At 40.9% G+C, this 27,700-nt stretch overlaps 1 protein-coding gene and 1 pseudogene across 4 annotated transcripts in view; one reads left to right on the top strand and one right to left on the bottom strand.

Annotated features, from left to right (window-relative positions):
- The first annotated feature begins 6,602 nt into the window (after window positions 1-6,602).
- Window positions 6,603-27,700, top strand: part of SLC35G2 (solute carrier family 35 member G2) — a 36,313-nt gene continuing 15,215 nt past the window's right edge. For 2 of the 4 annotated variants that reach the window (XM_027545398.1, XM_027545405.1), the window contains exon 1: window positions 6,603-6,759. The gene's annotated coding sequence lies outside the window, so the exon portion shown is untranslated. Of the gene's footprint in view, window positions 7,005-7,027; window positions 7,130-27,700 lie in introns of those variants that run through there. The other 2 variants (XM_027545410.1, XM_027545415.1) reach the window with 2 other exon arrangements.
- LOC113898188 lies at window positions 17,734-19,106 on the bottom strand (annotated as a pseudogene).

Raw genomic sequence — 27,700 nt, 5'->3', positions numbered from 1 at the left:
AACATCAGTGGAAGGGGGTAAACTTCAACGATGATTATTCTGCGGTATCCATGAGCAGAAAAGAAAAGCAATACATTTTTTTAAATATCAAGATTTCTGGGAATTGTCTGGTGGTCCAGCAGTGGTTAGGACTTGATGTTTTCACTGCTATGGACCAGGGTTCCATCCCTGGTGGGGAAACTAAGATCCATCAAGCCTTGTGGTAAAACTGAAAATAAATCAAGATTTCTACCTCATATTTAAAAAAATAGAGGGTCTTTCAGCACTGGATTTGAATTTCCTTAAGGTCTCTGAAACTGAATGAACATCTACTCTCCCTATACAGCATTCTCTTCAGACATGATCTCTACAGATTTTTTTTTCACATGTTTTACTTATGGAGAGGGTTGTACTTTTGGGCCCCTGTAATCATAAAAGCAAACATTAATTTAGTGCTTACTGAGTGCCCAACATTGTCCTCCTCAACACTTTACATGTATTAATTAATTTAATCCTCAGAACACCCCTGTGTATTAGGTTATTGTTGTCCCTTTTTCTGATAAGGAATCTGAAGCACAAAGCTAGTAAATGGTGTAGTCAGCAAATGTGGTGAAGTGAAAATTGCTTAGTTGTGTCTGACTCTTTGTGACCCCATTGGCTATACAGTCAATGGAATTCTCCAGGCCAGAATACTGGAGTGGGTAGCTTTTCCCTTCTCCAGGGGATCTTCCCATCCCAGGGATTGAACCCAGGTCTCCCTCATTGCAGGTAGATTCTTTACCAGATGAGCCACTAGCTATTGTGGTAAGAGGGTACTAAATGATAATGAAGAAAGAACTGATTGAGGGGAAAACAGACAGCTCTGCATATTGTTGGTGCCCTTTGTTTTGTACACAATTTGAAGGCTAACGCAAGTGCTTGATCTTTGAGACAGCAAGTTGTCGCACATATTTCAAGGTTTGTGGTGGTGTGCCAGGTATTTGGGGCTTTCCTGGTGGCTCAGTTGGTAAAGAATCTGCTTGCAATGCAGGAGACCGGGGTTGGATCCCTGGGTCAGGAAGATCCCCTGGAGAAGGAAATGGCAACCCATTCCAGTATTCTTACCTGGAGAATTCCCGTACAGAGGAGCATTTGAGTTAATGAAAATCTGAATGCTCCTGAAATGGGTTGTTATTGTGTGCCTCCCTGTGTGGATATGCAAACCAATTCTTAGCTGTTTAGCCCAGAGTGCTACAAGTATTGGGCTTTGTGTCTAATCCCAAGAGTGAAGTTGTGGTGGCATTGATGGGGGAAACATGTATTTTCACAATGGTAATCAGGAACTCTAGCTACTTCTTCAGGCTTTCAGGAATTTGAACCATTTCCCGGGATCAGAAAAGAGGCCTTTAAATAGAGGCTGTATGTATATGGAAACTCAGAACAAAAATATATTTAAAAAATCTTTTCTGGCACCTCTTTCTGTAGGAACAGCAAGATATTTCACTGTATTTTTTTAGTTGAAAGAACATTTCAGCTGCCATGCTTCTCATGTCAACATGATGCCATTTTCAAAAGAAACGCAATTCTAATATCAAAAAATTAAAAAGCAAACGTAAATCTTAACTGAAGTTTCTTTGAGAAGAACTTGTAGTGGACACGTTCTATTTTCCACCTGCCTATCACTTTACAGTTTTTTTCTGATAATAGAACTTTGACTTTTCTTTGGAGAATGACTCATCCCCCATTCTTTGTCCTCTGGACTAAAGCATATGGTTGAGGATATAACCCAGAGTTTGCTAGTGAGAATAAGATTTTATTGGAACTACTAGGAAATATGTACTTTGTTTCTACTGGAATGATTAGCTATAAGGATAATATAGGTTCAACACTGGGGAAAGGTGAGGAGGTGGGGAAAAATCACTGCATGAGAATAAACACTTTGAAGGCAACAGAGAGGGAAGGACCATATTTGATAACATTGTTTGCACCCTAGATCCAGCCATACCTGCCGCTATCTATTTATATTTTTTTTTTCAGTTAAATCAGTTTGCATTTTTGACACTTGCCAGAAAAAGTTCTCAATATTATAGCACAAAAGAAGAATTCCACTTAATACACATAACAAAATATCTAAAAATCCTTTTTCTTGTTTCTCTGTATCTCTCAGTATCATTCAGAATGGCAGCTGTGCTAAATTTCTAGTTTTATTGTCTCAAACCTCCCAGAAACCTCTCTTAAACTCAGATTACTCTCTATCTTCATTTTTCTCACTCTGATTCTCAAAACTTTTCAGGTTCTCTTCCTCCCCCACTTCCTTCAAGAGCAACATAAGCTCTAGCTGAGTTTTGTGCATCAGTCTAGCCTTCTGAGGCTCCTTTTGCTTCTATACCTCTGCTCCTTACCTAGATCAGCAGTTAGTGCCCAGGCTGCTTTCTGAACAACAAAGGATCTTTCCTCTTCAAACTGATGAAAGGCCAAAAATACATGTTAAATTTTCTGTTCTGGCCTCATTTGTATTCAGTACAAATAGTGGACATTAATTCTGTTTGCAAACAACTACTCCTGGGGTTACCTTTCAGTAAATTTTGTCAAGATAGTTCCTCAGTGTTTTATTTTGTCTGTATGATTTGTTTAAGAGGGTGGGGTGGGGTGAGGAAAAATTAAGTTAGTTAAACCAGTTTGATTGTCCTTACAAGTCAGAGGAATGGTCAGGAAACCCAGCTAACATGAGTGCTATGGGCAATTGCTACTCACTATTGCCTTTCATTTCTCCCTCCCAAAGGGAACATTCTTTGGGTTTTCTACAGAAACAGCTGGAGACTCTCACTGACAACTGCCTCACTCAGCAGCTCCTTCTCAAACACATTTTTTAGACACTGTGCCCAAGACTCTTTAAGTGTTCCAAGGATTTTGCCTCATTCAAAAGCAGCCCAGCTGTGGTTGGAAGGGCACCAGCTCTTGCCCCATGAAGGTCTAGACTGTCTCTACATTAAGAGGCATCCAAAAGCTCCGCTATGCTTTGCACTCAGATGACCCCCAGCCCTTTTGTGAACATGTTGATTGTGAGTAGTCTGAACCACATTCTTGGGTCTACTCAAAGTGTCTTTGATGCCCTCAGGCTGGGGAACCCAGTGGGGAGACCACCATGATGACTGACCAGAGCCTGAGAACTATCAGGATGAGTCTGGGAGACATCTCACCTTTTAAAAGTCCCATCTTTCTTTGACACTTTTTTTTTTTTTAAATGAGCCTTCCCAGCCACAATAAAGTCAAAGTCTGTTATAGTATCTTGGAATGGTAGGAAAAAGGTGGGAAGGTAACGATGGCATGGCACATCCAGGGGATAGTTGAGAATTTAATGAAGGGACTATTTAAAAAGATGTGGGCAGGGTTAAAGGAAACCTCTGGGAACCATAGGCTTCCCAGGTGGCTCAATGGTAAAGCATCCACTTGCCAATGCAGAAGACCTGGATTCCATCCCTGGGTTGGGAATATCCCCTGGAGGAGGGCACCACAACCCACTCCAATATTTTCGCTGGAGAATGACATGGATAGAGGAGCCTGGTGGGCTATAGTCCATAGTGTCACAAAGAGTCAGACACCACAGATCCACTGAACATGCATGTACTGGGAGCCATAACTAGCCCCAAGTCTGTAGGGGAAGAGGCAGCAGGTGGGAAACAGAACTAAGAGAGAAGTGTAGGAGAAGGCCACAGGGTTGGAGAAATGGTGGTCAGATAAAGAATGCAGACACAGCTAACAGAGTGGCCCTCTGGTGCTGCAAGGGGGAGGTCTTGAATAACATCCTGCCTTGTGATCCATTGGTGGCTCAGCGGTAAAGAATCTGTCTGCAGAGCAGGAGCCCCAGGAGACCTGAGTTTGATCCCTGGGTCAGGAAGATCCCCTGGAGAAGGAAATGGCAACCCATTCAAGTATTCTCGCCTGGAGAATCTGCATGGTCAGAGGAGTCTGGCAGGCTACATTCCACTGGGTCACAAAGAGTGGGACACAACTGAAGCCACTTAGCCTGCAAGCACTGTGATCCATCTCCTGCAGGTGCCTTCCATTGGCCAACACCAGGCAAAAAGTCAGAGGACAGTTGATGTCATCCCTAAACGTCAGCCCTGAGTCACAGAGCAGGGTGCTGAGTGGGTCTCGAAGGACACGGGGAAAACCAGCAGTCACTTCCTATCTTTTCCCGCAGCTGGCACCTTGGTTCAGGCATCACCCTTTCTTGTCTGGCCTGTGGTGCTGGCCTTCTTGCTCATCCTCTTGACCCATATAGTCCATTGCTTTGATGACCAGGTCTGTTTCCAAGAAGCTGTATTCATTCAGCACAGGATTGGGGTGCATAGACCTCAGTTCAGGAGCCAGCTCTGGAGCTTCAAGACCCAATAATTTTCTATTAAAGAAAAAAAAAAAAAGAAACCTCATGGGTAAAACTTCCAGTGGAGTCCAGGATGCCCGAAGACATTTCCAGGCATGATTCACTGATGCTAGACATATTTTCTTATCTCTCCTCGCTATTCTTTGGAACTCTGCATTCAGATGCTTATATCTTTCCTTTTCTCCTTTGCTTTTTGCTTCTCTTCTTTTCACAGCTATTTGTAAGGCCTCCCCAGACAGCCATTTTGCTTTTTTGCATTTCTTTTCCATGGGGATGGTCTTGATCCCTGCCTCCTGTACAATGTCACGACCTCCGTCCATAGTTCATCAGGCACTCTATCTACCAGATCTAGTCCCTTAAATCTATTTCTCACTTCCACTGTATAATCATAAGGGATTTTATTTAGGTCATACCTGAATGGTCTAGTGGTTTTCCTTATTTTCTTCAATTGAAGTCTGAATTTGGCAATAAGGAGTTCATGGTCTGAGCCACAGTCAGCTCCTGGTCTTGTTTTTGCTGACTATATAGAGTTTCTCCATCGTTGGCTGCAAAGAATATAATCAATCTGATTTCGGTGTTGACGTCTGGTGATGTCCATGTGTAGAGTCTTCTCTTGTGTTGTTGGAAGAGGGTGTTTGCTATGACCAGTGCATTCTCTTGGCAAAACTCTGATTAGCCTTTGCCCTGTTTCATTCCATATTCCAAGGCCAAATTTGCCTGTTACCCCAGGTGTTTCTTGACTTCCTACTTTTGCATTCCAGTCCCCTATAATGAAAAGGACATCTTTTTTGGGTGTTAGTTCTAAAAGGTCTTGGAGGTCTTCATAGAACTGTTCAACTTCAGCTTTTTCAGCATTACTGGTTGGGGCATAAATGGGAATACCAGACCACCTGACCTACCTCTTGAGAAACCTATATGCAGGTGGAAGCAACAGTTAGAACTGGACATAGAACAACAGACTGGTTCCAAATAGGAAAAGGAGTACGTCAAGGCTGTATATTGTCACCCTGCTTATTTAACTTACATGCAGAGTACATCATGAGAAATGCTGGGCTGGAAGATGCTCAACCTGGAATCAAGATTGCCAGGAGAAATATCAATAACCTCAGATATGCAGATGACACCACCCTTATGGCAGAAAGTGAAAAGGAACTAAAAAGCCTCTTGATGAAAGTGAAAGAGGAGAGTGAAAAAGTTGGCTTAAAACTCAACATCCAGAAAACAAAGATCATGGCATCTGGTCCCATCACTTCGTGGGAAATAGATGGGGAAACAGTGGAAACAGTGTCAGACTTTATTTTTGGGGGTTCCAAAATCACTGCAGATGGTGATTTCAGCCATGAAATTAAAAGACACTTATTCCTTGGAAGGAAAGTTATGACTAACCTAGACAGCATATTCAAAAGCAGAGACATTACTTTGCCAACAAAGGTCCATCTAGTCAAGGCTATGGTTTTTCCAGTGGTCATGTATGGATGTGAGAGTTGGACTGTGAAGAAGGCTGAGCACCGAAGAATTGATGCTTTTGAACCGTGGTGTTGGAGAAGGCTCTTGAGAGTCCCTTGGACTGCAAAGAGATCCAACCAGTCCATCCTAAAGGAGATCAGTCCTGGGTGTTCATTGGAAGGACTGATGCTGAAGCTGAAACTCCAATACTTTGGCCACCTCATGCTAAGAGTTGACTCATTGGAAAACACCCTGAAGCTGGGAGATTTTGGGGGCAGGAGGACAAGGGGACAACAGAGGATGAGATGGCTGGATGGCATCACTGACTCTTTGGACATGAGTTTGAGTGAACTCCAGGAGTTGGTGATGGACAGGGAGGCCTGGCGTGCTGCAGTTCATGGGGTCGCAAAGAATCGGACACGACTGAGCGACTGAACTGAACTGAACTGAACTGAGACATATTTTAAATAGCAAGGAATCGACTTGCGACCTTAAACACAAACAGAACGGTCGAAATGGATTGAGGCTGCCTCCCTGCCCTCTTCCAGAAAATCAAGTCACTCGGGCTGGCTGGCGATTGCTTCAAATCTGGTCTCTCCAAGGGCGTGTTTCTGAGGGCGTAGGCTCTGGCGGTCCGGAAAGGCAGGCTCCCGGCTCCTGGGCCCTCCCACCGTGCGGGTAGGGGAAGTCCCTCAGTCCCGCCTGCCACGAATACCCGGCGCCCCCGGTAGTCTTCCACTGGGGCACCTGCGGTGAGGGACAGGGGGAGCCGCAGAGAGCGCAGGCGCAGTGTCCGCGCGGGCGACGCCCCTCTCCCCGCCCAGCCCCGCGGCCTCCGCCGCCCGGGCCGCGGTTTTCCTGGCGAAGCCCGCGGTGGCCTCAGCGGGCTCAGAGCCTGGACTAGGCGCGCGGCAGCGGGCAGCCCCGGCCGGAGCACCGGTTCGCGCCTTCCTCTCCGCCACACGCAGGTAACCCGGCCGCCAGTCAGCACAGCAGACTGGGCACTTGACCCTGCCTGCCCGGCCGCCCCCACCCATAAGGAGTGAGAGAAGTCCACTCACTTTCAGCCGAGGCACCTAAGAGGCCGAGTCCCTCTTTGGGGCTTGGGCCGCCCCCTTCACACCCTTTCTCCGGGGCTCTGCTCGACGCCTGAGGGTCCGCGGGGCCCCCACTTCCCAGCACTGCTCCCTTGGAACACCTGGACGCGAGTTCGGTAGGGTCAGCATCAGCTATGGCCTCTGCGCCCCGGTTTCCTGCCACCGTCGTGTGTATGTGTACTTCTCTGATAAAGGCCAGGGCTCTTGCTTTCCTCACGCCCAGGAGCCCACCCAAACCAGGGTGAGTCCCTGTGGCGCCATGGCATCAATTTCAAACTTTTTAAGAATGCTGGGTGGTTTTAGAAATAAGGTTATAAGAATGCTGGGTGGTTGTAAGAAATAACAACTTCTAAATTCTTATTTAGAAATAAGAATGAGTATTTTCGTTTACTCTGTTGCCGACCCTTGGACGCCTGTGTGTATGGTTTGAGATTTTCGCGGAGAATAAACGGTACAGCGCGATCTTTCCCCAGTGAAAGGCAAGGGCAAGGGGTAGTGGAGGAAGGGCCAGGCCGCGGCCGAGTGTGGTGGCTAGAGGCGCAGGGCAAGTCCACGCAGCCTCGCGCAGCTCCGAGGAGGAAAGTGCTACCCCTCCCTGACCCGCCTTTGGGCCGTAGGGTTTCTACGCCACGTGCGCCGTGTGGCCCCTTTGGAGAGAGGAGGATGGAGGGGTGCGCGGGCCAGCAGGAAGGACGAGTAGGGGGGCCGCGCAGACTCGCATCTGTGTCCAGGCTTTTGCCGGGGTTGGCGGGGGAGCGGGATGAAAAGCTGGCGACTGAGTGACGATTGAGGGCCCAGAGACAGTGACGCACTGGGCGGAGAGGGCTGGGAGCGCTTGGGAAACGGGAGGTGTCGGCTGTTTAGTCTCTAAAGGACCTGATTGGGATTGCCCGTGTCCGTGGTGCTGAAGTACCTCCAGCGTCTTCGTCGTCGGCTTAGTTCCCTGGAGGCGGCGTGCCTTGCGGTTCTACGCCGCACCTTTGCCAGAAATAGCCGGCCTCCAAGGCAGGTGGCCAGAGTAGCGCCCGCTCGACAGTGTAACCCTTTTCGGATGAGTTGATGCTTGTTTCCTGAAGATAACTGAAGGCAAATGTGGCTCGTCCTGGTGGTGCAGATAAAGCATATGCCTAACAGGCTTGATTTACCTACATGGGAGGGCACGGGGTGAGCATAAACAAGAACTCTCACATATGAAAATACATAGTATATACACACAAACATTACAAACATGTTAATACACTTACTGGTTTTCAGCGCCATCACACACCACAAATTACACATGTTTTCCAGAACTTTTTTATAATCCATCTTTATTTTTTGACATCTTTAGTATTTCTGAACTCTTCATAACCATTAACTTTCATAATCATCTGTTTCCAAGTCACAGAACCTGTGAATTAAAGTGTTTGGTGTTTGGCTGAGCAAGAAAGTATTTACACATATTTTAAAATTAATTTACTTATTTTTACAAGGACCTACTGTATAGCATGTTACTTCCCTGGTGGCTCAGGGGTAAAGAGTCCACCTTCCACTGCTGGATACGCAGATTTGGTCCCTGGGTCAGGAAGATCCTCTAGAGATGGAAATGGAAACCCACTCCAGTATTCTTGCCTGGAGAATCCCATGGACAGAGGAGCCTGGCAGGCTACAGTCCATGGGGTCACAAAGGGTCGGACATGACTTAGTGACTGAGCGCATTGAGCACCATATGGAAATCTGCTCAATGTTATGTGGCAGCCTGGATGGGACAGGAATTTAGGGGAGAATGGATATATGTGTATGTATGGCTTAGTCCCTTCACTGTTCACCTGAAACTCACAACATTGACTATACCCCAAAACAAGATAAAAAGTTTAAAGTCTAAGAAAATACACATATTTTAATTACAGAACAAATGTAGTCTATAAAGAGGTAAAATTGATATTAATACAAAAAAGATATTCCTAAATGAAGTTTAAACAAAAAGAATTAATGACAAATTTAATAGGAAAAAAGCTAGACAACAATCTTATGGAAAGTTATAACCTGAAGAAAATAATGACTAAGATGTATCACAATGCTGATAATCTCAATTATACTGGTGGGATACGCTTTGTGAACTCTGTAAAGATTACATATATGCTCTTCAAAATGTTGAATAGCTGTGGTTTTTCTCTAATAAAATGTATGCTCATTGTTAAGAAATTTGGGTAATAGGGCAATACATAAAACCAGAGAAAAGTATTGTAAATAGATTTTTAAAAAATTGAATTATAGTTGACTTACAATATTGTGTGAGTGCAGCAAGTGATTCAGTTATACATATATGCATTATATTCTTTTTTTCTGATTCTTTTCCATTATAGATTATTACATGATATTGAGTATAGTTCCCTGTGCTATACAGTAAATCTTTGTTATTTATCTATTTTATATTTGGTAGTGTGCATCTGTTAATCCCATATTCCAATTTATGCCACCCTTTCCTTTTGGTAATCATGTTTGTTTCCTATGTCTGTGAATCTGTTTCTGTTTTGTAAATAAGTTCATTTGTATTATTTTTTAGATTCCACATATAAATGATGTAATATTTGTCTTTCTCTGACTTACGTCACTTATATGTTAATCTGTCAGTCCATTCATATTGCTGCAAATGACATTATTTCATTCTTTTTATGGCTGAGTAATATTCCATTGTGTATACGTACCACATCTTCTTTATGCATTCATTTGTTGATGGACACTTATGTTGCTTCAGTGTCTTGGGTATTGTAAACAGTGGCTCTATGAACATCGGGGTACATGTATCTTTTTGAATTAGAGCTTTCATCTTTTTTGGATGCATGTCCAGGAGTGAGATTCCTGGATCATTATGGTAATTCTATTTTTAGTTTTTTAGGACACTGCTATACTCAAACAGATTTTCTTTTAAGTAAATCCACATGTATTTTAAATGAACCAATCTTCTGTTGGTTGCATTTTCACTGTATAATTTATCACTAATGTCTTTCAAATCAATACATATAAAACTAGGTCATCATTAAGTGTCGTGTAATATTGTACTATGTAAGCAGAGCAATTTATTTAAATAATCTCATAATAAAGAACGTTCATTTATTTCTGATTTTTGCTGTTATCATACCATTCTGCAAATAGTATCTTTGAGTAAATATTTGTGCACTTGATTATATCCTTGGAAAAAATTCCTAGAAGTGAAATTGATGGTTCAATGGATATGCATGTTTTATTTTTGATACATTGATTTATTTCTTTAATTACTTCTTATCTCCTCCCTTGTCTGTTTTATTCTTTACTATGTTCTAATGTCAGATATATGTGTATTCAAGAAATATTTGTTGGAAGAATGATATTTCTAGATTGTGCTACAAAAAAGATGTACCAATATACCAGTATAAAAACTGAATTAGAATGTCAGAATTCCCACACTATTACCAAAATAAGGTTTTTTGTCAATTGGATAGGCAGTAAAGAGCATCTTTTTATATACTTACTGCTGCTGCTGCTGCTGCTGCTGCTAAGTCGCTTCAGTCGTGTCCGACTCCTTGCGACCCCACAGACGGCAGCCCACCAGGCTCCCCCGTCCCTGGGATTCTCCAGGCAAGAATACTGGAGTGGGTTGCCATTTCCTTCTCCAATGCATGAAAGTGAAAAGTCAAAGTGAAGTCGCTCAGTCGTGTCTGACTCTCAGCAACCCCATGGACTGCAGCCTACCAGGCTCCTCCGTCCATGGGATTTTCCCGGCAAGAGTACTTACTGGTTGTTTTTTTTTTGTTTTGTGAGTTTCCAGCTCATAGCTTTATTTTTCTGTTGGTATGCTTATAGGCTTTTTCTTATTTGTGAAAATTCTTCAGATGCTAAAGATTTTTGTTGAGTATGTTGCAACTTTTTCCCTGACTTTTTAAAAATTTTTAAACTTTATTATATTTTCTGCTGTATAGAAAATTTCACATTTTATATAGTCAAATCTATCTTTTTACCCTTTATAATATCTGACATTTACATTTGGTTGTTCAATTCAGTCGCTCAGTCATGTAGGACTCTTTGTGACCCCACTCTTTGTGGCAGCCCGCCAGGCCTCCCTGTCCATCACCAACTCCATCCTTCTATAATAAAGATAATCAACTATGTTTCATGATATGATAAAAAGATTACATTTTAAATTCTAGGTTTATACTCCCATTTTCATTTTTAAATTCATTTCATTACTAGATGTAAAATTCTATTGAAGATGGCTTTGTGAGAAGTAATTGCTTATTTTAACCCATATGTACATAGGCTTGTCTTCTATGAGGAATAACATGTTACTTAGTTTGAAACTTTTAATACTTATTCAGTTTCTAAATATTTAATGATAATGATTCAAAAAGATACATGCACCCCCATGTTCATTGCAGGAATATTTACAATAGCCAGGACAAGGAAGTAACCTAGATGTCCGTCAACAGATGAATGGATAAAGAAGTTAGGGCATATATACACAATGGAATATTACTCAGCCATAAAAAGGAACAAAATTGTGCCATTTGCAGAGATGAGGGTGGACCTAGAGACTGTCATACAGAGTGAAGTAAGTCAGAAAGAGAAAAACAAATATCGTATAGTGTCACTTATATGTGGAATCTAGAAAAATGGTACAGATGAACTTATTTGTAAACCAGAAATAGAGGCACCAACGTAGAAAACAAATGTATGGATATCAAGGAGGTGAGGAGGTGGAATGAACTGGAAGATTGGGATTGACATATCTACACAATTATGTATAAAACAGATAACTAATGAGAACCTACTGTATAGCAAAAGGAGCTCTATACTCAGTACTCAGTGCTCTGTGGTGTATTAGGAAGAAAATCCAAAAAAGAGGGGATATGTGTATATGTATAACTGATTCACTTTGCTGAACAGCAGGAACTAACAACATTGTAAAGGAACTATACTCCAATAAAAATTAATAAAAAATACTTAAAGTGTTTTTATTTAAATGCCATTTAGTCTGTCATATTTTCAAACTGTTACTATCCAATCTTTTTAAAAAGGAGCTACTCTTTAGAGTATTTTTTGTAGATGAAAGAAAATATGACAGTGAAGAAAATATGTATACATATAAATATACCTGGAGTATTGGGAAAGGAGTACATCAAGGCTGTATATTGTCACCTTGCTTACTTAATTTATATGCAGAATACATCATGAGAAATGCCAGGCTGGATGAAGCACAAGCTGGAAGATTGCCAGGAGAAATATCAATAACCTCAGATATGCAGATGACACCACCCTTATGGCAGAAAGCCAAGAGGAAAAAAAGAGCCTCTTGATGAAAGTGAAAGAGGAGAGTGAAAAAGCTGGCTTAAAACTCAACATTCAAAAAACTAAAATCATGGCATCCAGTTCCATCACTTCATGGCAAATAGATGAGGAAACAATGGAAACAGTGAGAGACTGTTTTTTGGGGCTCCAAAATCACTGCAGATGGTGATTTCAGCCATGAAATTAAAAGACACTTACTCCTTGGAAGAAAAGCTATGACCAACCTAGACAGCATATTAAAAAGCAGAGACATTACTTTGCTGACAAAGGTCCATCTAGTCAAAGCTATGGTTTTTCCAGTAGTCATGTATGGATATGAGAGTTGGACTGTGAATAAAGCTGAGCACTGAAGAATTGATACTTTTGAACTGTGGTGTTGGAGAAGACTCTTGGGAGTCCCTTGGACTGCAAGAAGATCAAACCAGTCAATCCTAAAGGAAATCAGTCCTGAATATTCACTGGAAGGACTGATGCTGAAGCTGAAGCTCCAATATTGGCTAACTGATGCAAAGAACTGACTCACTGGAAAAGACCCTGATGCTGCGAAAGATTGAAGACAGGAGGAGAAGGGGTGACAGAGGATAAGATAATTGGATGGCATCACCAACTCAATGGACATGAGTTTGAGCAAGCTCCAGGAGTTGGTGATGGACAGGGAAGCCTGGAGTGCTGCAGTCCATGGGGTCGCAGAGAGTTAGAAATGACTGAGCAACTGAACTGAACTGAATATGCCATAATCAAATATAAGCTTAATTGGAGCTTATAAAATTAATTTTTACAATATTTTAATTCAAATGGATGGCTGAATTCCCCAGTAACTTTTTAAAATTGAAGTATAGTTGATTTACAATGCTGTGCCAGTCTCTGCTGTACAGCAAAGTGACTCAGTTATACACATATATACATTCTTCTTAAAAATAGTCTTTTCCTTTATGGTTTATCACAGGATATTGAATATAGTTCCCCATGATAGACATTAGGACTTTGTTGTTTATCCATAGTGACTTTTAAGTTGGATAGTACTGCTATCCACACTTCAGGTCTTTTAGCTGATCATAGCAATTGTTGGCCTGTCTAGCAATCTGGCAGTTTGTGCTGGTCTTCATGAGGACTAGATCATTCCCAATTAGTAGGTGCTTGAGGAGTCTTTGCATCCTGGTGAACTGAATAGCAATATAATTTTCCAGGTTGAGGTTGGAATTTGTTGATGGGGAAAATGATGATGGTATTAATTGTATTCTAACTAAACTCTCTTTCTTGGGCACTTTCGAACGTTTCATTGGTGATGAGTGTCTTGTCTCATTTTCCTTGTGGAGGTCACGTTGCCTCTGCAAGGAAATATGGATGATATTCTTAAACACTCTGGTAAGTCACAGTTCCAGGATGTTATGTGCCGCTGCTCTTTCTTATTTCATGTTTCTCCAGCATTATTTTTATTATAAAATCAGGCACAGTGACCTTTTCCATCACCACACTTGTTTTTGTTTTTCTTTTGCCATTCTGTCCTTAACAGTTGATTCTCTATGTAACCAAAGTATTGTTTAAAAGTCACTGTGTGCTGATCACTGGCTTGGGTGTCAGAAGGAGAATGATACCCACTCCAGTGCCTCTCCCTTCTCACTTTTCATCCATCTACCTTCTAGTCTGGACACAGGAAATCCCCGTCTACTTAGGGAAATGTCAGAGATGAGCTGAGATCATTGAGTTTTGTCTTTCTGTGGACCAAAACTGTACTTTGCCCTATAAATGTTTATATATATATATAAAGCTTAAAAATTTTGGCCCTTTATGAGCTTCTCTGATGGCTCATTTGGTAAAGACTCCAACTGCAATGCAGGAGACCCCAGTTTGACTCCTGGGTTGGGAAGATCCCCTGGAGAAGGGAAAGGCTATCAGTATTTAGAATACTCCAGTATTCTGGGCTAGAGAATTCCATGGACTACAGTCCATGGGGACTCAAAGAGTCAGAAACGACTGAGCAACTTTCACTTTCACTGTATAACATTATACATGTTAAATACTTACTCCTCTGATTTCCCTTATAGTCACTGCTGTAGTTGAATTATATATGATCAATGAGCATATGTAATAATTTATGTGCACTTAACTGTGTTGTTGGAGAAGACTCTTGAGAGTCCCTTGGACTGCAAGGAGATCCAACCAGTCCATCCTGGTTGGATGTTCACCAGTCCTGGGTGTTCATTGGAAAGACTGATGCTGAAGCTGAAACTCCAGTACTTTGGCCACCTCATGCGAAGAGTTGACTCATTGGAAAAGACTCTGATGCCGGGAGGGATTGGGGGCAGGAGGAGAAGGGGACGACAGAGGATGAGATGGCTGGATGGCATCACTGACTCAATGGACGTGAGTTTGAGTGATCTCAGGGAGTTGGTGATGGACAGGGAGGCCTGGCGTGCTGCAGTTCATGGGGTCCCAAAGAGTCGGACACGACTGAGCAACTGAACTGAACTGAACTGAACACCATTTCATGTATTGAATTTTATATTAATTCAATCCACATGTGTGTCATCATTACTTAGGTTCATTTAGTCATTTCCTGACTTCTCAAAATCACTTTTCTCTTTCCTTGTATTTAAGGCCCCGGAGTATCAGCAACTTTATTGAACCATGACTTTTACTTTAAAAACCTGAAGGAAAGTAAAGCTATTAGGTAATCTAATTTCTCATTTATTTTGCCTCTGGGCTCTGTGTAACTCTGGCTGAGCCATTGTTCTAAATGGGGGTGAGGGACTTGCCCGGTGGTCCAGTGGTTCAGAATTCACCTGCCAATGCAGGGAACGCATGATCCATCCCTGGTCCATGAAGGTCCCACTTGCCTCAGGGCAACTAATCCCATGCGCCAAAACTATTGAGTCCTTGTGCCGGTGTCGCTGTGCAACAAGAGAAGCCACCACAATGAGGAGCAGCGCACCACAACTAGGTAGGAGCCCCTGCTTGCCACAATTGCAGAAAGCCCACACACTGCAACCAAGACCCAGTGGAGCCAAAAATGAATAAAATTTAAAAAGTAATAAATGGGAGCGAGGATCCCAAAGATGAATGAGGCTGCTGAGGGCGGGATGGACTGAAGCCAGATACTCACAATTACTTCTTGGATGATTCCCTTAATTTAGAGCTGAGATAGAAGATAGTGTTAGATTGCAGAACTGTGGCAACCAAAGCTCTACACAACAAATGAGACCCAGAATTAGAGGTCTCTGGTTAAACGGGTGACTTTATTCAAAGCATGCTCCCAGCATTTGTTGAGTCTGGCAATGCCTTAAGGTAAGGGGATACCATGAATAAGTAAGGACATAATCTCTGTTCTTGGAGCAGTAACACTTTATCAGGAGTGAGTGTTACATAAACAATTCACAGTGAGTGATACGTTATGCCAAGGATTGTAACAGAGTTCTGTAGAAAGTGTTCTTGAACCCAGAGGAGGAACAGGTTGTTCATTGAGAGATTTCTCCCAAGTAGTTCTCCAGGAAGGTTGTGGGAATGTGGGTGGGAGTTTGCCGGATATTGCTTCATTAGGCAGTAAGTAGTTGACGACTTCAAGTCAGACTGGAAGATGACAGTCTGAATTTGAAGGCTGGCTGCCATAAGCAGCTCTGTAACCTTGGGCAAGTCACTGACGCTTGTTGATCTTCACTTGATTTGTTTTTAAAGAGAGACTAATATTAGTGCCTACCTTGTTGGGGTTGTTGTGGGATTTAGTAAAATAATAATGTAAAGCACTAGGTGCGTAGTAGTCAATTTATTTGTCTCTCTATAAAGTTGTATGTAAATCAATCTGGACTAGTGTTTATTGATCACATTGTTACAGGTCAAAAGGATAAAAATAAAAACTTTTTGTGTCTTTTCAATCGATGCGTAATTCTCCCAATCTGGAAATTCCTCTCTTAATGTTGCTTAAATCCCACGCCTACTGCTTTTTACCAATTCTCATGCTATCCCAAACCAAAACAGGTCTAGTCTGAAACTGTCATCACTTTTTGTTCTCTAGTACTTCGTGTTACAGCAAATACATATTTAATTGTATAATTTCCTTCTTTTAACATACACAGCACTTGTGTCTATTTTTGGTACTATTAGCATATTTCTTTTCTCCCACATGAATGTGTAAGTTCTTTAAGAGAAAGCATATGTTTTCTTAATTTTATCTCTCGCAGTATCCTAGCACAGTGCCTTCCACACCACAGGCATTTAGTAAATATTGACTGAAGGAAAAACCCTAAATGTGTGAGGATGCCAGAATAGCTGGTGTGATCTCAGGCTCCCCTCATAGAAGTAGAATCTCTCCTGAATAGGCGAGATCATAGAAACTGGAGTGGTTAATATGGTGAGATTAAAACCATGATTATATGTGGAGTAACTAAAAAAAGAGGAGATTTTCAGTCTGGAGAAGAGAAAACTCATGATGGGAGACCTGGGACAGGGAGGGTAGAAAAGTTCCTGATACTGAGATTTCCTGTGGAAGAGAAATAATTAGTGACCCCAGAGCTAATATGTAGGAACAGATTCTGGAAACTATAGATAGGGAGATTTTGACTGAATGTTAAAAAACAATTTTCTAACAACCAGAATGATTCCCAGGTGGCTGCTTTCAAAAGGAATAAGTAGGTTCAAACAGAAACTGAACTATTTGTTGCAGATGCTACAGAGGTGATAGTTGCTATTAAAGGAACTGGAGTAGATGACCGCCAAAGGCTTTTTCAACTCTCATGGTTGTTAACTCTATGTGTATTATTATAATGTTGTATATGACTGCCTTATAGTAAATATATACATCTTAATGTATATATTATATATGGATAAAGACATATAATGTATTTATGTACAGATCATATAACCTCATTATCACCATATTGCCTAAATTAATGAAAGATGAAAATGACTTTTCAAAAGCTTATCTTGATTATTTAAAATATTTTGCTAACATCTTTTTTTACTTGAGGACAGTGGTTTATAAAATATTGTCCTACGTGTACACTGTGTGCTTAAATTTCAATAAAAAGTTCAGTGATGGTGTTAGCATCTCAAATACAAATAAATATTCTTTGAATCTCAAAATTAAATCTGAAAAGAGAAAATAAATAAGTGAGCCAGAGTCAACTTGTTCTGATTCAGATGAGTTGTGGTGTACAGTTCAGGTGTTCATTACTACTACCACTACCACAATTATCACTAACATTTATTTAACATTTACCGTGTACCTTGTTGTTGCAGTTTTAGTTGCTAAATTGTGTCTGACTCTTTGCAACCCATGAACTGCAGCACACCAGGCATCCTTGTCCTTCTTTATCTCCTGGAGTTTGCTCCATTGAGTCAATGATGTCATCCAAAAATCTCCTCTGTTGCTCCCTTCTTCTCTTGCCCTCAACCTTTCCCAGCATCAGGGTCTTTTCAAAAGAGTTGGCTCTTCGCATCAGGTGGCCAAAATATTGGAACTTCAGCTTCAGCATCAGTCTCTCCAATGAATAGTCAGGGTTGATTTCCTTTAGGATTAACTGATTTAATTTCCTTGCTGTCCATGGGACTCTCAAGAGTCTTCTCCAGCACCACAGTTCGAAAGCATCGATTCTTCAACGCTCAGCCTTCTTTACAGGTACTGTATACCTAGCTATGTTTTAAGCACCTCATATGTATTAACTCATGTACTTCTTCCAAAAACTCTTATGTTATCCCCAATATATTTTTTCATATTTTATTTAGAAATAATTTCAAATTTATAGTAAAGTTTCATGCTTTTAAAGTCCAACAAACTATTGGGGTGAAAGCTAATTCTCATGTATACTTCACCCCAAGTTCTCCAATGATAAACATTTTTCAATGTTCTCTTTGTCACTCATTCAGATACTTTTTTTTTCTGAACCAATTGAAAATAAGTTGCAAATGTGATGCCTAATTATCCCTACTTAAGTGTCTTCCTTAAAGACAAGACACTCTCCTGTATAACCACAGTCATTCAGTATTTGTCCCAGTAATTTCCTTTTTGGAAAAATATTTTTTATTTCTTGTCTAGAATCAAATCCAGGGTTGTAATTGCATTTAGTTATGTCCCTTTAATCTTTACTTTGTGATAGTTCTTCATTTCTTCCTTGTTGTTAGTGACTTTGACATTTTGGGAAGTTCAGACCATTCATTTGGTAGAATGTTCCTCATTTAGGTTTATTTAGGTTTGTCTGAGGCAAGTTATGCATTTTTGGCATAGTTATACATTTTTGGCAGGAAAATGATAGATGTGATATTGTGTGTTTTCAGTGGATCTTATTAAGAGACACAATATTGATTTGTCCTTTTTTTTTTTTTGCCATTTTAAATGAATTCATTTAAATCCAAGTAGTACAGAATTCAGTATAGAACAAAGACTTAACAACACACTTCGGCAGGATTCTGGGTTGGATTTATGCAGATCTCATAGCTAAAGTAGAAATGGCTAAGAAGAACTAAAGAGGAGCTACTCTATGATTACTTATTAATTTATACAAACATTTGTTCTTAAATGTACTAGGTTCTAAGACAACACCTCATTCTAGCTGTAGATGGCAACAGATGTTACAGCAGGAAATCCAGATGTTTAAACATGAATGGAATTAAGGAGCATCATTGCCTCAGGCACAAGGAACAGCTTCCTTTTTGCCAGATTTCTTAATTCCATCTGTGCCCATGGGGCCTTTCCCTGTGGCCTTCACTTTTGGCTCCTCGAGTTTCTTCTGCTCCTCCTTTTTCTGCTTGAATGCCTTATCTTCCTGGTCCATCTTTTTGTCTTGCTCCTTGGACTGCTTCAGGGGCTTCTTCTGGTACCTTTGCTGCCCAATGTGGTGTCTGCCGCCCCTTACCCAGTGACTGGTCTTTTTGCTGCTGATGTGAACTTTGATGACTTGGTAAAGGTGAAAACTTCTCCACTGTCAAGTTGTTATTTTTCCTTTTGTAGTTTTTAAGAGATAATTTTATTTATTTATTTTTGGTTATGTTGGGTCTTCATTGCTGCAAGGGCTTTTCTCTAGTTGTGGAGAGCGGGCGTTACTCTTCATTTGTGGTGCTTAGGCTTGTCATTGCAATGGCACCTATGGACTCAAGGGTGCACAGGCCTCAGTGGTTGTGGCGCATGGGCCCAGTAGTTGTGGCTCCTCGGTTCCAGAGCACAGGCTCAACAGTTGTGGCACACAGGCTTAGTTGCTCTGCAGCATGTGGGATCTTCCCAGACCAGGAATCAAATCGGTGTCTCCTATATTGGCAGGCGGATTCTTTACCACTGAACCATGAAGGAAGCCCTCCCTTTGTAATTAATAAGCATTTTGTGGGGAGATACTTTGAGACTATGTCATCCTATTCTTCAGCAAACTTTCAGTCACTTATGATGATTCTTGCTTGAGTAATTACTATGATGATTGCCAAATGGCGATTTTTCCAATTTTTCCATCTTACCTTTTTTGTTTTCTTTGGCCTTGCCATGTGGCTTGTGGGGTCTTAACTCCTCAAGACCAGAGACTGAATCCCAGGTGGAGTCCTAACCACATGACCACCGGGGAATTCTCCATTTATTTTACTTTTACTAGTTTGTATTCTGTTGTAAAGGAGTTTTCTCTTTATTTATATATTCATTTATTTACATCAATTTGGCTTGTGGATTTCTATTGTGTTCAGTGGATTACTTTCATTATTGACTTTGATGCTGAAATTGTTACAGATTTGGTCATTTGAATCCCATTCAAGTTGTTTCTTGTGTTGCTTTGAAATCTCTATTATCCGAGTACTTTCTAGTGTAAGATGTTTCAGATTCATCTTGTACTTTTCCTGTCCCTGCCATTTCAGTCATTTCAAAAGATATTTTTCTAAAGAGCCCTGCTTTCTTTTAGCAGAGAATGCAAGCTCTGGGTGCTAGGTGTGGTCATTGCTCCTGGAGTCTCATTACTTTAGGCTACTTTAAGGCCATCCTGGGCTTCCCTGGTGGTTCAGCGGTAAAGAATCCCACCCGCCAATGAAGGAGAAAGGTCCCATGAAGAAGGGAATGGCTACCCACTCCAGAATTCTTGCCTGGGAAATTCCATGGACAGAGGAGCCTGGTGGGCTATAGTCCATGGGGTCACAGAGCTGGACATGATTTATTGGCTAAACAACAACAACAAGAACAATGGCCATCTTAGCTGACAGAACTGGGGAACTCATAAGTACATATGCACATCTATATTTATTAACCTATTTATATTAAAATTAGTTTAATATCTTAAACGGCACTCTAATACCACAGTGTTAATTCTAGTCTTCACCTTTTTTCTATTTATATCTTCCTTCTCTGAGGGTGAGAAATTTGGTTCCCATTATCTTCAATATATTTAACTATAATATTTGTTTGTTCTCTCTTTATATAACCAATATCCTGACCTCACGGGCAATCCCCTTGGCCACAATTCTTCCTCATGCTCAGTCTTGCTGCCTCTACCAGCCTCTTCACAGCCTTAAGTTACACAGCTAGAAAGTGGTGAAGCAGGAAAAAATGTGCAAAGTTGCTTAATTGCTTGACTGCAAGTTCTCCAACCCAAGAGTGTCTATTGTGAAGCTGCTGCTGTGAAGACATACTCAAGGAAAAGGGGCCCTTTGGCTAATGAGATGAAGATTTAAGCAGGCAGAGTGGCAGCTTTCAGGACTGCGCCTTCCAAGGGAAACTTGGAGAATGAAGGATGGAGGCAGCCGAATGGCGGTACCTGCCAAGAACCGCAGTGAGGGGATTCTCCAAAACTAGTGCAGTTGGGTGGTCAGTCAGCCAGCACCTCCACTGCCACAGGTCTCCACTATGTTTTCTTTCTCTATCAAGAGCACATTCCATTAAGACAAACGTATCGCTGTGCTGTTATTTCTAAAGACGGAATTTTGCTTTTATTAGCAGTTCCTTAAATTAAAATGCTAGGAGCTGGATGATGGTGTCTGCTGTTGTAGAGCTGACTTCATTTCCTGGTCCAGAAGATCAGAAATCTGTTCATGTTTTAGAAAACAGCGTGAGATCCATCTGTTCAGGTCAGATTTTTCCACATTAACATGGAAATTTATAGAGTGGTAACTTATGTAAGAAAAACCAATGATGGTTATATTCTTTGCTGCTATTTGGAATCCATGTTATTTTTTTTGTTAGTCATGAAAATATAGTAATCCATGTACACATGCGCAATGACTTAATTCTTTTGAACACTATGTATAATAAAGGCATCCACTTTAGTTTATGTAGTATTTCACCTCTGTTTTGGTTTGGGTTCTAGGCACCATTTATCCAGTTTCCCTTTGTAATACAGTCTGTTTATATGCAGTTTTCCTTGCAACAGAAGGCATAGAAATGTAAGAGCTACATTTGGCTTCCTGGGTGATTTCTGGTATGACTGAAACACGGAATACTGATTATTTTCCCTCTGATGAAAATATGAAAAAAAAATTAAAAAAATTTTCCCCCTGATTTTAAAGTAGATGCATGGCTTATATGGAAAATAAAACTAAAAAGTAAATAGAAGAAAGTGTTGAATAATTGAAATTTCACCATCCAAAGTCTAGATACAAATTGTTTTATATAGATTCATAGGATGAATGCTTTTTTATATCTTTTGTACCTTTCTTTTTACTTAGCATTGTGACATGAAGGGGCTTTCTAGGTGGCACTAGGGCTTCCCAAGTGGTGCTGGTGATAAAGAACCTGCCTGCCAATGCAGGAAACACAGGAGACATGAGTTCAAGGTTTGATCCCTGGTTTGGAAAGATTTCCTGGAGGAGGGCATGGCAACCCACTCCAGTATTCTTGCCTGGAGAATGCCATGGACCAAGGAGCCTGGCAGGCTACAGTCCATAGGGTTGCAAAGAACTGTACATGACTGAAGCAACTTAGCACGCATGCAGGTGACATGAAGATTTTTTCTGTTAATATATGTGTACAGATATACTATCTTTTTTGATGACTGCATAATATTGCATTGATTTTTTTGTTTAACAGGTCCCTCATTAAAGGACAATAAAGTTATTTTCCATTTTTCACAGTGTAAAGAAAGCCGTGATGAGTGTCCTTGCTTGCCATCTTTATGTACTTTACTAGTGATCTCCTTTGGATATATTCTTGGAAATAGGACTGCTGGGTCAAAGACTTCACACATTCTAAATTTTTGTACATGCTGCTGGTAAAATTAACTCTTGATGAGATGGATTATACTATGCTTTTCTTTCATATACAGTGTCCCTGCCGATGATGGGACTTTATAAAGTCTCTTTTCAGCTTTGTAGTAGCATCATATATTTGTGTGCATTCTCTAGATGACATTAAAGGAGTGGAACAACTTTATTTATAAAAATATTTATTTATTTAGCTGTGTTGGGTCTTAGTTGTGGCATGCAGGATCTTCATTGCATCACGCGGGATCTTTCATTGCGGCACACAGACTCTTTAGCTGTGGTGTGCGGGCTTAGCTGCATGTGGAATCTTAGTTCCTGGATCTGAGGTAGAACCCACATCCTGTGCATTGCAAGGCATATTCCCTAAGCACTGGACCACCAGAGAAGTTCCCTGAAATAACTTTGATAAATCTATGTATGCCATCTAAGCAACCAGATGTTGTCAAGTTTCATTCAAAATCTGACATAGTTTGGTCTGAAACAAGATGGCATCTGGTCACCATTTTTTCTATTGCTTTATGTTATTTCAGTTTAATAAGATGTATGGAGAGATGTGACGGAGTTGTAATGTCATCAAGTGGTGCCTATAGCATGAAGAATAAGTTAAATGAAACCAAATGTGTAAAATTTTGAACTGATTCATTTGGCATTTCCATAAGTCTTGGCTTCAAGAGAAAATTCGGGCTTGGCTTTCTCATGGGTAAACAGCAGCAAGAACAGGGCAAATGTGAGCAGGTAGTATATGTAGTATTTGTGGGATTTGAGAGTAGACTGTTGATCCTGGGTATTCCTTTTTTGTTCAGGGACTGGTGTTAAGACCTGGGAAGTTTTCAGCTTTCTTTGTACTCAGTTGGGTTATTTGATCATCTTTCATAAGTGTTGCTGCTGCTGCTAAGTCGCTTCAGTCGTGTCTGACTCTGTGCGACCCCATAGATGGCAGCCCACCAGGCTCCCAAATCCCTGGGATTCTCCAGGCAAGAACAGGTTAGGTAAAGAATAAACAACTGACAAGTTCAACTTTAACAAGATATCAGAACAGCACAGTAATCTATTGTACACTTAACATCTAACCTACGTGGTGATTTAACCACTTAGATACATACAAAAAAAGATGATGGAAACAGAAAAGGATCATGTTATTCCTTTCCCTCCCCCTTCCAGCAATGGCTTCCTGCCACTCTTGACAGATTCACCCAGCATGGCTGAATTTAAAGGTGCTGATTCACTGCAAACTAATTCTGTTTTGTTTTTTGTTATTTTTGGCAAAACTAATACAATATTGTAAAGTTTAAAAATAAAATAAAATTAAAGACAGTAGGAAAGTAAGTGGTAGATGATAAATATGTGTTCATTGAGAATGGCAGATTTTATGCAAATTGATAAGTCCACTGCTTCAGAGATGAGACAGGCTCTTTCCTAGAAGGGGAGTGTCGATTATAAATGGTGAGAGACTTTGCATTTCAGCAAGTTCTTAGCTGCCAGCTGACACATTCATCACAGTGTGCCAGAATGGATTTTAAAACGGTACAACATATATTGCTCTTTTCCAGATCAGGCATCATCACCTTCACACAAGCCAAGTCAACCTGCTTGTTTGAAAACTGCCACATGAGGCTGTTTTTCAGGTTAATCTCAGTTAACCTTTTCCTTTCCCGATATACACAGTTCATTAGAATCTACCCAAGTCATTTGAGTACAGAAGAGACAGGCTTCTCATTTCAATTTTGCCTACACAGCAACTGAATGCCCACAAGTTCCAAGCTGATGGGCAAAATAGAATGTTTAGCCCAGCTCTAACCAGACTGATCTGGAGGAGGAAATGGCAACCCACTCCAGTATTCTTGCTTGGGAAATCCCATTCACAGAAGAGCCTGGCAGGCTATAGTCCATGGGGTCACAGAGAGTCAGACACGACTGAAGCGACTTAGCACACACAACCAGACTGGTAGCTCTCATCCTTACCTCCCCTCTTTCACCCCTTTCCTTTCCCACATTTTGCACCTCTACATTTAATTATTTCTTTTTTCTCAGTCTTTTCCCCTCCCAGAGTTGACTGCTGGAAGCTCCTGCACAGCTGACAGCCCCTGGCTATCCCTTCCCTAACTTTCTGCCCTAGAACTGTCAGCTGAATCTTCAGGTCAAACTAGTGCTAGGCTTCCTGTTTGGTGCATCTCTCCACTTCTCCTTCCTACCTCTCCTGACCCCATATCCACCCTGCTAGATCTCTCTCCCCACCTCACCTTACCTCCAAGCCCTTTAGCTGTAATTGTCTCCTCTCTTATATAACCCAGACTGACACAGCCCAGCAACATCCTCGGGCCTTGCTCTAGTTTTCTCATAGCCCAGCAGAGCACAGTACTTCTTAGATCACTGAGACCAGTGGTCCCCAACCTTTGGGCACCAGGAGAAGGGTTCCTCAGGGATCTGGAACCAATATTTCTAACACAGAAAGTCAGAACTGTAGCCAAGTGGCAAAGATAACAGTATGAGGACAATCTCAAAGGTGAAACCAGGAGAGAAATGGGAGACTGAACAGCAGAGCCTGTGAAAAGTGATAGCAGACTGGGACAGGATGTAGTTCAGAACTGAGTATTTTTGTTCAACCTGCATTTGTTCGATGTGTTTTGTGTTCTATGAATACAAATATGGATGAGAACTCTCTTGCTTTCATGGAACTTACAGGCTACAAAGGAGATTGTGACTTGGCAAGTTCCCTTTAAATAGTGCCTGGATCTGTTGAGAAAGTGGACATGGCAGATTAAAGGAGCTACACTGGGCTGTGCACAACCCAGAAAATTTGAGATGTACTGACAAGTCCTGCCTAGCATGGATGTGGGAGGAGATGGAGTCATACTGTGATGACTTTTGACTTCTCTGTGTCTCTGAGTCCTCTCAGAAATAGCTCTTTTTAAAAAATCAGAGGATTGAGTAACTTTTAATACTTGCCTGAAATTTGCTAGCTGGGCCTACAAGATTTGTGAAGTGGTTGACAGAGTAAACAGAATGTGTAAGGAAGTTGTAAGAAACTCAGTTTGATAATTGCATTTACAGAGAATTATTAAGTAGTCCACATTAAATTTCAAAAGTTTCTAACAACAGTGGAAGATGGATTGAAGGAATTTTTTGGATTTTGTCCTAATTAGCAGTCCTAAATTCTTATTTACCACAATTAACATGTATTTCTGCAGTAGGAGCTCAAAGTGCTGTCTACCCATCTTTATGAAAATCTTATATTATTATTACTCCACACAATCCTGGTTGATTCTTTCAAAAATCTGTTCTAGCTTTCTTGATAAATTGTAGGCCATTTCCCCCAAAAAATAACTACATGAGGAACAAAATGTTAGGTAACTGTCTACCATGAATTATTGTTGTTCACCACCCTGTCTCATCAAGTAAAGAGTTAATGGCAATTTAAGATTATTGGAAGGGATCACCAGCATTATCTTCAGTCTTTGGTTCATTACATTGGCATTATGTATGAGTGAATACTCTTCCATAAATTCCAAAATATTAATGCTTTGTTAGCATCTATGTTGTTAAAAGCAGAATAAGCAGAAGTTGTTCCTTGACTGACAGGATTCAGTTTTACATATCTCATGGTGTAATACACAGTGCATCTGTGTATCTGGCAGGGTGTAGTTACAGATTACAAAAATCACTCTAGCTCTTTGAATCAGTAAGAGATATAACACAAGGGATCAGAAGCCTCTAAAATCATTGGAAGGGCTGGAGGAACAGATTTCAATCTGGGCCTCCAGGCACATTTCCTAGAATGAATGTTTATATCCTTTAAAAAAAGTTCCTAATCTAGAAATTTATAAACTATATGTAAGCCTTCTTGCAATAAAAACAGATCATAGAGGAAAATAAGCATTTCCTCTCTGCTGGTTAAAAAAAAAAACACAAAACCTTTACAGCATTTCGGTAACATGAAGGAAGTAAGCTAATAGGTATTGGCTGCTATGTGCCAGGTATTGTTCTAGATGCTTTAAAAAATTTTTTTTTTAATTAAAAAAATTTTTATTTGTTTGCTTTTGGTTGTGACAGGTCTTTGTGGCTGTGTGCCAGCTTTCTCTAGTTGCAGTGCATGGGCTTTTCACTGTGGTGGCTTCTCTTGTCACCAGAGCACAGGCTGTATGCAAATGGGCTTCACGAGTTGCAGCATGGAGGTTCAGTATTTGTGGCTTACTGGCTCTATAGCACACGCTCAGTAATTATGGTGCACAGGCTCAGTTGCTCTGCGGCTTGTGGACCAGGGATTGAACTCACGTCCCTTCACTGGCAGGCAGATTCCTATCCACTGCACCACCAGGGAATTCCTTATTCTAGATGCTTTAGATCTATCTTTTTACTAAGTCCTTATTAAAAACCTTTCCAAGCTGGTAATATGAGCCCATCTTGATGAAAAAATGGATGTTTAGGAAGATTACACTATATATGCACAGGTAGAAAGTAACAGAGGTAGAATTCAGGTTCAGATCTTCTGCCTCAAGAATTGGTAGACCTGTTGTCCAGCACTGTTTATTACTCCAAAGTCTTATCTGTGGTATCCAACCAAAGTTCTGACTCAGTATTTAATGACTACATCCAACAAGGCAGTTTACTGAGCCCCTGAGAGGTGTTTTATAATTCACTTTTTTCCCTAGATGATCCACGAGGTTCTTAAAAGCAGATGTCTCAAACAGTATCACAGGAGTAAGCAAGCCATAGTAGTAAATAGATAGTAGACATTTTTCTATCTCAGGTTGAAATAATCTTGTCCATGTCACTTGACCCAGAACTTTGTACTCTCATCCAACACTTTTCTAGATCTTAAGAACTCTTTTCTGGGGAAAATCATGGATTTACATGCAGGAAGTAGCAAATGAACAACAACAACTAAATGTGTGGGTCTTCTCTAAGAATACAAATCTGATCTTTAGATATTCACAAAATGATGGTGAATGAGTTTTCTGTTTGCTGCTGTAACAAATTACCACAAACTTAGTGGCTCAAAACAACATGAATTTATTATATGGCAGTTCTGTGAGTCAGAGGTCCAGTTCAGGTGTCACTGGGCTTAACCCAGGTGTTGGCAGGGTATATCCCTTTCTGGATGTTCTAGGGAAGGATTCACTTCCTTGCCTTTTCTAGCTTCTAGAGGCTGCCCACATCTCTTGGTTCATGATTGCCTTCTATCTCCAATGTTAGCAACAACAGGCTGAGTCCTCACATTGCATCACTCTGACTTTGCCTCTGTTGACACACCTTCTCTGTCTCTGTTTTCCACTTTTAAGGACACTTGTGATTACAATGGGCCCAACTAGATAATCCAGGATGGCCTCCCTATTTTAAGGTCAATTGATTAACAACT

The sequence above is a fragment of the Bos indicus x Bos taurus genome, chromosome 1, assembly GCF_003369695.1.
Source record: "Bos indicus x Bos taurus breed Angus x Brahman F1 hybrid chromosome 1, Bos_hybrid_MaternalHap_v2.0, whole genome shotgun sequence".
NCBI lineage: Eukaryota > Metazoa > Chordata > Mammalia > Artiodactyla > Bovidae > Bos > Bos indicus x Bos taurus.
The sequence above is the reverse complement of the archived record's forward strand: the minus strand, read 5'-3'. Positions and strand labels throughout refer to the sequence as shown.